This window comes from Lissotriton vulgaris, chromosome 8, assembly GCF_964263255.1.
Source record: "Lissotriton vulgaris chromosome 8, aLisVul1.2, whole genome shotgun sequence".
Classification (NCBI taxonomy): domain Eukaryota; kingdom Metazoa; phylum Chordata; class Amphibia; order Caudata; family Salamandridae; genus Lissotriton; species Lissotriton vulgaris.
The window spans coordinates 24,449,044-24,463,348 of record NC_141696.1 but is presented as its reverse complement, the minus strand read 5'-3'; the positions used below and the strand labels follow the sequence as shown (position 1 = coordinate 24,463,348).

Here is a 14,305-nt window from a genome sequence, read left to right as displayed (position 1 = left end):
TGGACTATGGAAGTTACCACCCTCGCTGCCAACGTGATTCCATCCCCTTTAGCCAGTTCTTGAGAGTGAGAAGGAACTGCTCTCGGATGAGCGACTTCCTAGAACAATCTGACCTACTGAAAGTCAAACTCATGAAACGTGGGTACCCCCACCGTTTAATCAAGGAGTCCTTTAAGAGGGCCCGGTATTTCAATCGTGAAAGCATGTTCCAAACCCAAACAAAGGATGAATTAAACAGACTGGTTTGCATCACCAATCACTCTACGGTGAATGACAAAATCCGTCAAGCCATAAATTCGCAGTGGCACATCCTGAATGGCAATGAAGGAGAAGAAACTTTAACCAAACCCATCTTTGCTTTTCGGCGAAACAAGAACTTGAGAAACCATCTTGTACGAGGGGCAGTTCGGAGCCCAGTTGGACCTAAACAAACGGGCCTCTCATGCCTCCCACCTGTAAAAGGTAGCCACCGGTGTGGCAACTGTCACACATGTCCCAATGCCATTGTTGGCGAATCTCTTACCATTGGAAATCGCCAGATAAAACTAAACACCATGAGTAACTGCCGATCATCCAATATTATATATGTTATCATCTGCCCCTGTGGATTGCCATATGTGGGCGAAACCGGCCGTGAATGCAGAATCAGAGTTGGCGAGCACAAGGGAAATATTCGGAATGAAAGGCGGGGAGCTCCCCTCGTTGCCCACTGGCTGAATATGAAACATACTGAACATGATGTAAAATGGTCCATCCTAGAAAAGATTCGTGAAATTCCAGGCAAAAATACTACCTCCATCAGGAAAAAGAGGGAGGTTTTCTGGATTTTTTTATTAGATGCGGCTAATACTGGCCTAAACGAGGCATGCCCATGGGAAAATGCTATTTATTGAATACTTTCTGTACTCTGAGATGATGGTACCATGTAAATTAAAGGAAAATACGAAGTTGATTACTCCATCTCGTGTTTTGGTAAAAACCAGGAACCCAGTCCGGGTCTTTCCTTTTCCTTGAGCCAGTAGCTGCTGAGCACACCTGAAACGCATTAGGTGTTTGCAGTACTTTAAAAAGAGTGAAGCGGCGTGTTGAGCTGTCGCCCACCGGCTGCCGGATGCGGAGTGAAGGGGAATCTCCACAAGGATCGTCCGTGTGAGTACTTTGCTGGAAAATGCGCACCATCTAAGCTTTAGAAGCTTACTTGCATTTCGTGCCTAGGGTGCTGTTTGCATCTTTATATTTTAAAGAAAAGCACCAGCCACAGAGCCCACGCCGGGTCTTTATATTTCTTTGAGCACGGAAGACTTACACAGTGCATGAAACCGTCTGGCAACATGAGCAGATTCCGCGCTGTACATTTTGTTTAAAAACTTACTGCTGTAAAGTTTAAAACCCCACTGCTGGAACACACGTTTATCGCGCTGCCTATTTTGAAATCTTTAAACGATAGAGCTAATGCCGGGTTTGTTTGCACCTTCTATCCGGCAGATCCCGACGGTACTTATTGCTGAAAGCACCGCAAGACGAGATCCTTTATTTTGATTGCGGGGGCGTGCTGAGAGCTGATACTCGCCTGAACCCTAAACTCTGTGAAACAAAGAAAGCTGCTGCGCGCTAATTTGTAACGCGATCAAGTAGGTATCCTATGCTGTGAACTGCCTGTGCCTCAAATTACTGTGGTGGAAAGAGGTGTTTTAAACCCTGTTTTCCCTTTTTCCAGGCCGATTCAGTCTCCGGCCCCGAACCTACTACCACGCTGCTTTATTTGCATATTAGGACTCTTTTGTGCCGCGGTAAGACGTGACACTTGTGAATCTGTGAAAGAAGTGTGAAATTAAATTTTAGTTAGATTACTGAAACGCTACTGTTATCTATTGTTCAGGATTCCAGGAAGGTTCCGAAATCCAGTTTGTTATTTAAAGGTGGTGACCTGCCATCATTTCCCCTTGGGCGGACTGTTTAAGTGAATTCGGGCCTGAATACAAGGTAATACCCTTCCAAAACACAATCTTGATGGGGCTATTGAGCATTTTTAAATGACTGTCACTTAAAACTGCACTAGGAACCTGAATGTTTCTTAAAACTGCATTAGGAACCTGAATGTTTGGGTCCTCGAAAACGAGGGGTTAACCAATTATAATTACAATAGCGATTCTATTTAACCAAACAGATTTTGGGACAAGGCCACCTTGGCGTATGATATGAAATAAATAGTGAAATGCAGATATATATAAAAAATGGATAAATGCTTAGTGCACACAAGTACAGAAACAAAAGAGCCAGGATGTATGTGAGGGTCCACTGCAGGGGTCGTGAATGTACCTTTGACGCTAATGACTTGTTTTTTAATTTTTGCTTATTGTGTCACCCATTTTTTGAGCTCACCAAGACCCCCAACTTGTGATTAAATCACTGTGATAAATTACTATGTGATCAGTATATATGCATATAGGTCTACAGGAAAATCATTTGAGAGAAAAAATATGAGGATAGTAAAAGATTATCTTTTTAAATTGTTTATGGAATGGGGGCGAAACACAATATTAAAATATGTGTTTTTTCTACAGAGTGCCTGGATATCAGAAGCATTTGTGATACTGTTTCCTACTACTCCCTCTCCTTCCCTTTCATTTGCCCTGACGAAGGTGCGGCCAGTCTACGGGCCTGGCACCGAAACGCGCGTCGGCGTTGAAACAACTTGCCCTGAACCTTTAATCATCGATCTCCGGCCTATGGCTGAGAGAACATGTTCAGGATGTTCTCAGAGCATTATTCCTTAATTCCTGTCTGAGTTGAATGAATGAATTATGTATGAGAATGTTTGTTAGTGATTGTTGAATGTGTTTGAGTTTGAATGCAGGAAGACTGGTTGTTGATGGGGTGTTTCTTATCTTGTTTTATTGAAATGTTTGAATAAATAAATATGTCTATATGCACTCTAAAATATTAAGTTAATAAAAATAAAAATGATATATTTTTTTTATAAATTTGAATGTGTTCTTGTCTGAATCTAATGTGGCACTGATACTTTGGTGAGCGCTAAATGGGTGACTATTGAAAAAAACTGGACTCTTGAAGAGCCTATTATTGATTAAAAACGGGGCAGATCTATCTTCTTCTTCGCTTATTCTGATTATTTCCCCTGCTGATCTGCCTCATATCCTACTCAGGGGGCCCCGTCCTTTGTGATATATTGGACGCTCTTTTCCAAGCCCTTGGAGATCCTTTACAAGTTGAAAGCAAAGTTACTCAAAAGTTCCTTTCTCCTTCCTTTGGCAGTAAGGCAGACACTGCAGGCCAATCCCCCAAGCAGCACTTCAGCTTAGGAGTAGTCTCTCCTCAGTTTCTTCTGGTTCCTCTCCTTAGTCAAGGTTTCTTCTTGTTGTTCAGAGTGATCTAATTTCATGGGAGCAGGGTCCCAATATTTATACCCAGAAAGCCTTTGTTCTTGGAGGGGAGAGGGGCCTTTGCCTAGTCAAAACCAGTTCCTAGGCACTTTGTTTACCAGACTTCTCCTCTCCTTTCACAGTGCAAGCAGCAACATCAGATGCCCCACTGGAGGTGGAGCCAGCATTTTGGAAGGCAAGTACAGTCCTGGAGTACTCTGTTGACAGTCTTCCTTCTCTTCTTTCAGTGTGCAGGGCAGAGACATCACCGCTCCCCAGGAGGTGGAGCCAGCATTGTGGGAGGCAGGTACAGCCCTATTCAGAGTTCAGGTGCACTCCTCCCTCCCATCAAGATGCAGATCTCTTTATTCACCATTGGGTGACTCAGACTGTCTCCTGGAATTCCCCAGCCCTGTCACTCACAGAAACCAGACATAGGAATACACAACCTAGCATAGGCAGGTTTGAATGGTTAGACAAGCAAATACCTACTTTCTAAAAGTGGTATTTGCAAACACAGAATATTAAAATAAACTTTACTAAAAGATGTATTTTATTATTCTGAGTCCAGGCATACTAAACTCGAATTTCTACCATGTTCTCTGAGTCTGTTAGGATTATAACATGTAATAATTCTAACAGCCCAGTCTGGCCTATGGAGAACAGGTAGCCTTGCAATAGTGAAAAAAGAAAATGGCTGTAATTCACTATTAGGACATGCCACACACATCAGCGCTTGTCCTAACTTATACTTACAATGCAGCCTGCCCTTGAGTCTACCATAGGGGTGACTAATATGAAGAAAAGGGAAGGTTTAGGGACTAGTCAGCATGACAGTACCAGACTGCACGCAGGCTCTGCAATGGTAGACCTTAGACACACTTTACAAGGCCGCTTCTGTGGGTGGCACAACCAGTGCTGCAGGCCCACCAGCGACATTTGGATTTACACGCCCTGGCACACTCAGTGCATTAGACTAGGGTCTGACAAGTAAACCAAATTGCCAAACATGGAATCACCAATCAATACATTCATTTACAGTAGGGAGCACTGTGGCACTGGGTAGCAGTGGCACAGTGCCCAAAGCATCTAACACCAGCAAAAAAAAATGAGGCAACAGCAAAAATGGAAGGGAGACCCACGCCAAAGGTGCCATGTATAACAATAGTGCTCTAGCAAATCCCCTTGACATAGAAGAACAATGTACTGCCAAGACCGAAAACCGTGGAGAGGGTAATAAAATGGGGAAAACAGACTTTGTTTTAGGTATTTGTAAAAGGCAATTGGGCTCAGTCTATTAAAATACTAGCCAAACAAATGTTACCAATCACTAGAGTCAAGTACCATTTATTTCACTTGCTCTAGGTGTTTAAAATATGTGCTAATATAGAGGTTGAAACTATAAAACTGTGGGGTATTTTCTCAAGAATGGGTGTTAATAATCACTAGTTTTACTTATCGCAACTTTGCATATCGACTTTATCTCTTTATCTTCTTGGGTTAGACACGGCCTTGAGCATATATTGTATTATTGGGGGCGGCCAACGTTGTAGATGCCCTCTCAGTACCATTGTGAGCAGCAATAGGCGGCTTTTACACAAACTATTGTAATAAGGCTCTCTTATAAAGGTTTAGAGATGGTTTCAATAAAGTTTTTGGTAGAGCCATAGGTGTCGCGTAAATATAACAGTAATGCGGGCTGAGAATACTGCAGTTGCCCCGCAGTACTGCTTGGCGCTACCATATGCGGCCTTTATACAAACTATGGTACCGCGGCTCTCGTATAAGTGGTTGGATGTGCTTTCGATAACGTTTTGGGAGAGTTACAGGCACATGTGACTGGGCGCATTGACGTTCCCGACGCAGCTCAGACACGCAATAAAACAGGGACACCTGTGGCGGGCGATCAATCAATTGCTTGCACCGTGCCTACAAGACGCGAGGGAGACGAGAGCGGGGGAAGCCGGTCGTCGGATTCAAAAGGTGAGCGTAATTAGATGTGTACTACGGGGGACGATCGAGGATTATCGGGGTCGTATTACATGAGAGAGAGGCTAAGAAATATAACGGAGCCTCATACAACCGTTGTGATGTCTAATTGGAATTAAGTGACTACCGCCATGGACTCTTGGCAAAGCCGTGAGAAGCGGGAGACCGAAAGTCGGTTTTACACTAGGCCCGATAGAAACACTGTGAAACTGGGGGCACGATGTAGATGAGTTCAGGACGGTATGATCACCGAGGCCGAGCACATTGGATCTTGCTTAATTTAGTACAAGTGAGCTGTGATGCACTGCTATTTGGTTAAGCGTAGTGCACGTAGAATTATTTTCCTTCCCACTCAAGACTAGACCGAGAGTGAATGGCAGTCTCGGGGGAGGTTTTTGGACTATGTGGCATCTGGGGTATAATCTAGACGGCTTAAATAAATAGGCATCAGATAGCCTCCGAGAGTAACTACTCCCCTTTCTTTATTCCTTTTCCCGTATATATGGCACAACAGACGCAGCCACGACTAAACAATACCCCGTGACCCAAGAAAAAGAAACATATGTAAGCGCATGGTGATATTAACACGGTGAGGCATCTTTAAGTAGTTGTGAACTTTTAATAGACCAACTACTTTATTGGACTGGGGATTTGAGCATGGAAATAATACTGAACCCTTTTCAATAGGTGGTTTTAATTAGAAGAAACTTGATAAGAAGTCTTACGCCCAATGGGGAACAGAATGAAATGAATTGCAGTGTCATGATGATAAAATGTTCTCCATGTTAAAAATATTTCCTGGTAATGGCCCCCATGAGGGGGCTTATTTATGAGCCCTTTAGTCACTTTTGCGCTGCCGGTGCGTCCCTTTTTGAGACGCACCAGCTGCGTAAAAAATGAGCCTTGTTGCACCATATTTACAAAGTGATGCATTTAGGTAGATGCGTCACTTTGTAAACGCCTGCGCTACGTTATACCTGCGTCAGGTATAATGTATGCAGAGTGGGTGTTTCCATGTTAGTAAGCATCGTAGAAGTGACGCAGTGAAATCTACGAGATTTCAGTGCGCCACTTCTAGGGTGAAAATGCGTCAATATCTTCCGACTGCCTCACTGCATGCGTAAGACTGACGCAGGCCCTTTCACATGGGGCTTGCCCCACGTGAAAGGACACATTGCTGGAGTTGCCTCACTTTTGTGACACACTCCAGCAATGCGTCACTTCTGCAACTACAGATACGTCAGGAATACTGACGTATCTGTAACTCCTTGCGATATGATGCGTCATACTGTAAATGTGATGCATCAATCGTGTCGCAAGGAGGGCGCACTGAGAAATGAAGCATCGCTGCTTTCACGCAGCGATACCGTTGCGTAGGTAGGGGGGCGGTCACAGCATTGGTGGATCATTGAGGCATCGGTGGCCTTTATCATTTATTTGGGGACACTGTGTCCACAAATAAATTATAAAGGCAGCCACGGCCGCAACGGGCCACCAGTGCCGCACGGGCCTAGTTTGAAAGTGCGTGCTGCGCGGACCTGACCTGCTGACTGTTGCTTACTGTTGCACATTTGTCACAAGTGAAATCAGTGTCTTTTGCTTCTCATTTTTTCCAGTATCTTTTATGTGTCTATGGGAAGCAGGTCACCAGATGCTGCTTGACTCTGTCACCACGACACAATACTCCTATCCTAACCTATAGTTTTTGCGATTTATTATATTGAGCCAAACAGGACAACGATTTCTCAGATGTATGGATGATAAAAGACCGGGGCTAGAGCATTGTTTCTTAAAACTAAACTCTCAACATTTGTGACACTAAGGGGCAGATTTATGAGGCCCTTGCGCCACGTTTACGCCGCTGTTGTGTCACGCAAGGCGGCGTAAACGTGGCGCATCCCTATGAACGATTTACAACGTGACGCATCTAGGCAGATGCGTCACGTTGTAAAGCCCTGCGCCACTTGTGGGCATTCCGGCGCAGGGTGGGTGTTCCGGGGCAGGTGCGCCTCGGAAAAAGTGGCTGAGTGAAATCTATGAGATTTCACTCAGTCACTTTCAGGCCAATGCTGCGTCAAAAGCCTGCGCCAGCTTGAAGCAGGCGTAGGTCTTGACCCAGCATTGTTAAGATGAGGCACCCCCGAACCTTGCTCGAGCTGCGTCGCGCTTGTGACGCAACTCCAGCAATGCGCCGCCTTAACGGCACAGATGCGTCACGCATCTGTGCCGTTTTTGCCATTGGTGCGCCGCATTGTAAATGCGGCGCACCATGGTTGGCGGAGCTGTGGCACACTGTGGCGCACATTAACTGCCGCATCCCTGGGGTTGCGCCAGTTAACATAAATCTGCCCCTTAATGTAAACCTCCAAGACAGTGATTATATCTGTAAAAGACTCCTGTGTGAATAGAAATGGCTAACGTGAGACTCTGTCTTTGTGAAATTCTCTATGATACTCTCCTCTCTGAGATGCTGCCAGTTTGAGACTCTTAAATCGTGATGCTGTTATCTGCCTTTATGGGATTCGTTGTCAGTCTGGGACTCTCTGCCTGCGTGAGAATCGTGTGTATGAGTACAACACTATTCATATATATCTGTCTCTGTGAGTATGATTGTGTGTTCTGGAGGAGACAGGCTTTACCTGAAGGTGACTCTTGTATGAGGCACTTAACCTGTGTTACACTGTATTTAAGAGGTGTGAGACTTTGTACTTGCAAGAGTCTCAGTGTAATACAGTGGCGTAGCTAGGGGGGGCGGTGGGGGTGGTCTACCCCAGGCGGCACAATTTTGGTGGCGTCCTCGCAGCACTGGTGGCCCGTTGCGGCCCCCTTTATCATTTATTTGGCAACAGCAGCCACGCCCGCAACGGGCCACCAGTGCCGCGCGCGGCCTAATTTGAAAGTGCGAGCTCCGTGCTGCGCGCACCTGACCTGCTGACTGTTGTTTACTGCTAGTGTGCCAGCGGACAGCAGCAGTCACCCAGTGCTTCCAAAATTGCGGCCACAACGTCCCGCGTTTGTATTTGCTGAGCTCAGCTCTTAACAGTTGGCCCGCAGGTCCGTCCCTGCCTCCAGGGCAATCAATCAATCTTGTAGTGCGCGAGCGCTACCAATGACAGCCCTAGGCGACATTAAATGGTTTAAATATTTTGGCCAGCCCTGCCCTCGCTATGAGAACGACGTAGCATTCACGCGCTTCACTGCAACGCGTTCTCGCGCTCATTCTGGCCTGGAGCAGTCGTTGCAGTGCTGCTCTCTGGGCGATTTGCTGGCTCTGGAGACTGGTGTGGCTGTTGATTTAAGTTCGAACCAACCACCCCTGCCTGGCATAGAGACCCTGGAGCGAGTCACGAGTGAGGTGGGCAGAGTGGCAGCATAGCTGCCAACAGGGCTTTAAGTGGAATGAAAAAACTGGGGGGTCTCTCAAAGGGGGGGGTTGCCAATTTAGTTAAGGGTGTGGATTTAAAACACTAACGCTAAAAATCTGTGTTTAGCATTGTGTGCCGCCTGACTTGTATTTTGCTGATTCTGTCATTGCATCCAGATATGTGATACAACAAGTAACATCATACCTACCACCAGGCCCGGTTCTAGAGGGTGGGCCAGGCCCACCCAAGGATTGCCCTAGCCCACCCTAGGCCATTGTGAACTGGAAGATTTGCGTTTTTCATCCTAATGTCTCACAGTGCCTTGAAGCCCCATTGCGCCCTGCTGTGTTGTTTTATTTAATTATTACCCATTGACATGCTATAGTCTCAGGCCTGGGGACAGGTGTGAAATCAGCAGGGATATCAGCAGCTGCTATGATGTGCAAATGAACCGCACAGCCATCCTGAACACTTTCACTCAACTAAAGAGCTTGCCGGCTCCAATCACAAGGGACCTAGGAGTAGCACAAAGTGATATGACAGAAACGCTTTGCAAAGCATTTCCTTTTCCCAAAAAAGTTAGTGAAAATGTGTTTATAATTAGCATATAGATTTACTCAGGTTTTTTAAAAAGTTCTTCCTACTCTGAGGCCATTACTAACTTGCAGTATTACATAAAAATAAATTAATTAATGGAAAAAGTAAAACAAAAAAAGTTTTATCTTTCCATTGGCTAAATGAAAAGACATTCTACTCATCATTAATTCACACAACAATAATTTGTATGTCGATTGTTACAAGTGATAGAATGATTCCTTGAGCAGGGACCTATGGGCAGGGCCACTGGAATTATGTGATTGTGCAGGCGTGGCATTTTTCGCATAGCTATGGATTTGCCACATTTGCCACATAATCCATTTTTTTCTGCATAACCTGCAGATTTTTAAAGAGGTTGTTTTTAGCTCAAATGGTTCAAAAGTTATAAAATTGCATTGACATGTGGTGGCGCTGAGTGGAAGGTTCTTTCCTAAGGTTGACTGGCCACCTTCTGATTGCTTAAATCAACAAACACACATCTGTGCACATCATCAATAGTCTCTTTTATCCATGTGCATTATGCATGTATGATACGACTTTTAATCCAAAGGAATCACGTAGTGTAGACAACTTCCACCTTCTGATTGCTTAATGCTATATTCAGGTGTTAAACTGGTCCCAATGAAGTGCAAACTCTGTCTAGTGTTAGCAAGCGTAAAAATATCAAAATAATGAACTAATACTATCCCAGAATGTGATGCATTATGCTGCATAGTTTGTTTTTTCTTGTTACACAATTTAGTCAACATTGCTACATAATTTGACCCATGCTTCGGCCTGAATTTTCCGCATCTACATTTTAAAGTTGTAACAAGCAAAGTCCTTCCCCTTTCCCAAAGCTAGAAGGGCAACAGAGAAAGCGAAGTCAGTAGCTCTTTGGGTGGTAGTTATTGTCTTAAAAATGTCATGTATGTGCATGTAACTTGCATGATCGAGGTAACCATTAGCGGCAATACTACGTGTCTCTCGAACGTCTTTCAAGTGCTTGCCGTCCTTTTTCCCCAGCACCCCCTTCCCCCACCAGGGGCGGCAATCTGAGGGATAGCCCGGGCACCACAAGCTCTAGCTACGCCCCTTAGCGATGAGTCATTTCTCATAAATGAGGCCTGCGGTGTTTATCCTTGGCCCATAGGGTAGTTTTAAATATTGCTCATCTTTGGCACCAAGTGAAGATCAGTGAAAGGCAATCCTTGACGGCCTGAATAGGTATTATCCTTTAAAATCATTTTTGTGAGTATTAATTAGATGTGAGATTCTGTAATTATCATGTACGGATCCCTAAATAGCCTGTCTGCTATACTCAACAGATTCCAAATTTGGGATTAAATACCCCTTAACAGATTGGGAGGATTCTCACAGATGTGCGTTTGCACGGGTGAGTCACAATAATGATATATGATTGTAAGCGGGATGAAAGATAGAATGATTGATCTTACAGTGATTGAGTGAATGGTTGGAGCACTTACAAAGAATATTGAGAAGAAAAAAGAATATGAAGTCATAATCACATGGCTGTGAAACAACGTATATTTACATAGTATTGAGTATCTTTTTATTACCATTATGTGGTTTTGTGATTACTGGTTTAATGCGCGGATAGTGAATTGATTGTGTCATTGATTATTGTTTTTAATTCTTTCATTGTTCATTGCTTTATCAATTTAAATTGAGATGCAGTTTTGCACAAAAAAATTTGTAGAAAAGATAGTAATTAAAAAGAATGTTTCGCTTTTATCTTGTATAAGGTGAGAGTAAAACCGTTTTTAAGGAGAAACGCGTCGACGCTTCACTTTCTGTTAAATTTGGAAGGTTCAACAGTGTTCTGGTGACAGGGAATTAAGATCTATGCCCTCTGCTGTGCTACGAAAATCCAAATTAACATCCACAAAACATAGGGGCAGATTTACAAGCCCTGTGCGCCACTTTTGCACCGCCGTTGCGTCACTTCTGTGACGCAGTGGCGGCGTAAAAGTAGCTCCATGCTGCAACGGATTTACAATGTGACGCATCTAGGGAGATGCGTCACGTTGTAAAGCCCTGCGCCACATTAAACCTGCGTCAGGTTTAATTTATGCAGGGTGGGCGTTCCGTCGGAAAAAGCTTCGGAAAAGTGACGCAGTGAAATCTACAAGATTTCACGGAGTCACTTTTTCGACGCCGCTGCGTCAAAACCCTACGCCTGCTTGAAGCAGGCGTAAGGCATGACGCAGCATGTTAGGTATGGGCAGCCCCTGAGCAATGCTGGAGTTGTGTCGCGCTTGCGACACAACTCCAGCAATGCGCCGCCCTTACTCCATCAGATGCGTCACGCATCTGTTTATCCTTGCTCCACAATGCGCTGCATGTATGTGTTTTTATGCAATAGTTTTCGAAATTACAATGAAATATTGTGCTATGATATTTGTTTTTAATGAAAAAAAATAATAGTCTTTTTTCTTTGTAAGTGCTTTAATATGCTGGGAATGGCACACGAGGTGCGTTGGATGTGAACGTAACTGTGAGGCGCTATTGGCCTTCATATAGATTGAAACCAAAGGGAAAACTTTTTCTTTTGTTCTATGATAAGAAAACAAAATCCCAACACGGAAAAACTTGTGATGGGCCCAACCACGATAAAAAAGGCAGCAAAAATCTCCCCAGGCCTGCAATTCACACAGGTCAGGCGGGAAAAACTATAAAAGTGAAAAATAACAACATAAGACAAACCACAACGAAGCACAATGGACGCAGAAGGAGCAAGTCCAGGGGGCAACCAGACCCCCCCAAGCACCCTGGTGGAACAGCCTAGGACATCGGGGTCATGGAAGGCCAAGGAGAAGAAGTGTAGGAAGAAGTGATTCAGTCAGTAGAAAAACATGATCCTGATAACGGAGGTCGTGGAACACCATCAACAACTGTTCATCACCTCCACTGTGTCATTGGCAACTAAAAAAGGAATATGGCAGTCCATCGTGGACAAGGTGAATGCAGTCGGAGTGCGGAAGAGGATAATAGAACTTCTGGCGGATATCACCAACTCCTGCGAATACCTCGCCCTCTCAATTTGCAATAACGCCACCAAACTGTGCAACCTGCACATCTTTTACCACCCCCAGGCATGAACGACTCCTTCACTGACCTCCTCATGGAACTTCTCACAGCAACAAGTTCCTCCAACGCTAAAGACATTTTCCTCGGCGATTTCAACCTACACTGGAATGACCCCCAGGATCCTCATGTCAACGCCATTAAAGACCTCCTGACCAATCAAGCCCTGACCCAATCTTGTTTACTCCCAACTCTTGACTGGATCATCTCTAAGGAAGCAACGGTCAAGCTTATCTCTATAGACCCCTGTGACTGGTCTGACCACCACACCATTGCCTTCCTACTACCTGGCTCCCACAAAACAAGGGCACCACAGCCGGTGCTTCCTAAACGCTGGGTCAGAGATACTTAGAACCTAGACCACAAGGAACTCGAGGCTCGATGCAAATCTGACGTCCCCCTCGCATATCACAACGGTCAGTGACCTCACGATCACTATTCTGCAACTATGTCCAACATTCTGGATGACCTAGCCCCACTAAAACTAAAAAGAACTTAAATCAAAGATAGAAACCCCTGGTTCACTGGATCCCTCAACAATGAGAGGAGATCCCTGTGACAACCCGAAAGAATCTGGAGATAGCACCACTCTGCCGCTCACCTAAAACTTCTCCGCCAGGCAAGAAATACATACAACAAGAACATCCTCAACTCAAAAAAGAATTCTTCAGATCGGAACTGGGGAATGCTCAGAACAGGCCCCACAAACTCTTCAAACTGTTCAAACACCAATCCAACAAACTGGCCAAAACATCGAATGAAAACCCCAAGTCGCTAATTTCATTCGCGGAATTCTCCTCGTTTTTTGCAGCCAAAATTAAAACCTTAGGTAACGAACTTAGTTCTGCCTTATACGCTCTACCCCCCCCTGACCTGCCTCCTCCACCCACGCCGCCCCAACAGGCTTCACCTAAGAATCAAGCACACTGGACCGACTTCACACGCTACGACGAAGACTCTTTCTCCAAAATCCAATCTACCTTAAACCCCAACAACCATTTCAACGACCCGCTCCCCTCTAACTGCCTAGCTATCGTTGCCCAATCCATTATCCCTAGCTGAACTGCGATAATTAACGCCTCCCTCCGGCATGGATCAATTCCTGACTCTCTGAAAGTGGACAAAGTCCTCCCAATTCTGGAAAAGCCGTCTCTGGATCCAGACTCCCCTAACAATTTCAGACCTATTTCCAACATCCCTCTCTTAGCTGGAGAAGTGTGTGCAACTGCAGCTAAGTCTTCACATCAACAACTTCCACCTACTCGATGACTTCCAATCTGGATTCAGACCGGGACACTGCACTGAAACCACCATGCTCCACAATGTCAATGATGCCCTCCAAGCCCTTGACCAAGTCAAAACCTGTCTCCTAATCCTCCTAGATCTATCCTCGGCCTTCAACACGGTCCACCATGGGAAGCTACTCAAACATCTCAAACTCAAGATGGGACTAGATGTCCCCGTCCTTGAATGGTTTAGATCCTTCCTCCAAAACCGATCTCAGAAATTCCTAATCAATGGCAACCTGTAGGCTCACTCTTCAGTCAGGGTTGGAGTCCCTCAAGGTTCAACGCTGTCCCCCACCTTCTTCAACATTTATTTCGAACCGCTTGCCAAAGTCCTTCGCACCGCAAATATCTCCTACCATTTGTACGCTGATGACACTCAGATCTATATCAATATCTCATCTCTCGAGGAGGTTCTCTCCCTGAATGAGGCCCTGAAGCAGACCGTCCAATGGCTCTCCTCCAATCCACTCAAACTCAACGCAAACAAAACAGAATTTCTTCTAATTTCCCCTCCAAAAACCGACCCTGATATTCATATATGGATTAAGGCCATCACAGCCATAAATTGTCCACCGACCATTGTGGACTCAGTCAA

General features: G+C 44.9%; 1 long non-coding RNA gene across 1 annotated transcript; it reads left to right on the top strand.

Annotated features, from left to right (window-relative positions):
* Positions 1-1,017: 1,017 nt before the first annotated feature.
* Positions 1,018-2,979, top strand: LOC147693279 (uncharacterized). The gene is made up of 5 exons (XR_015299100.1): positions 1,018-1,149; positions 1,486-1,631; positions 1,718-1,790; positions 1,880-1,983; positions 2,565-2,979. It is a non-coding gene; the product is annotated as an uncharacterized LOC147693279 (long non-coding RNA).
* The last annotated feature ends 11,326 nt before the right edge of the window (positions 2,980-14,305 follow it).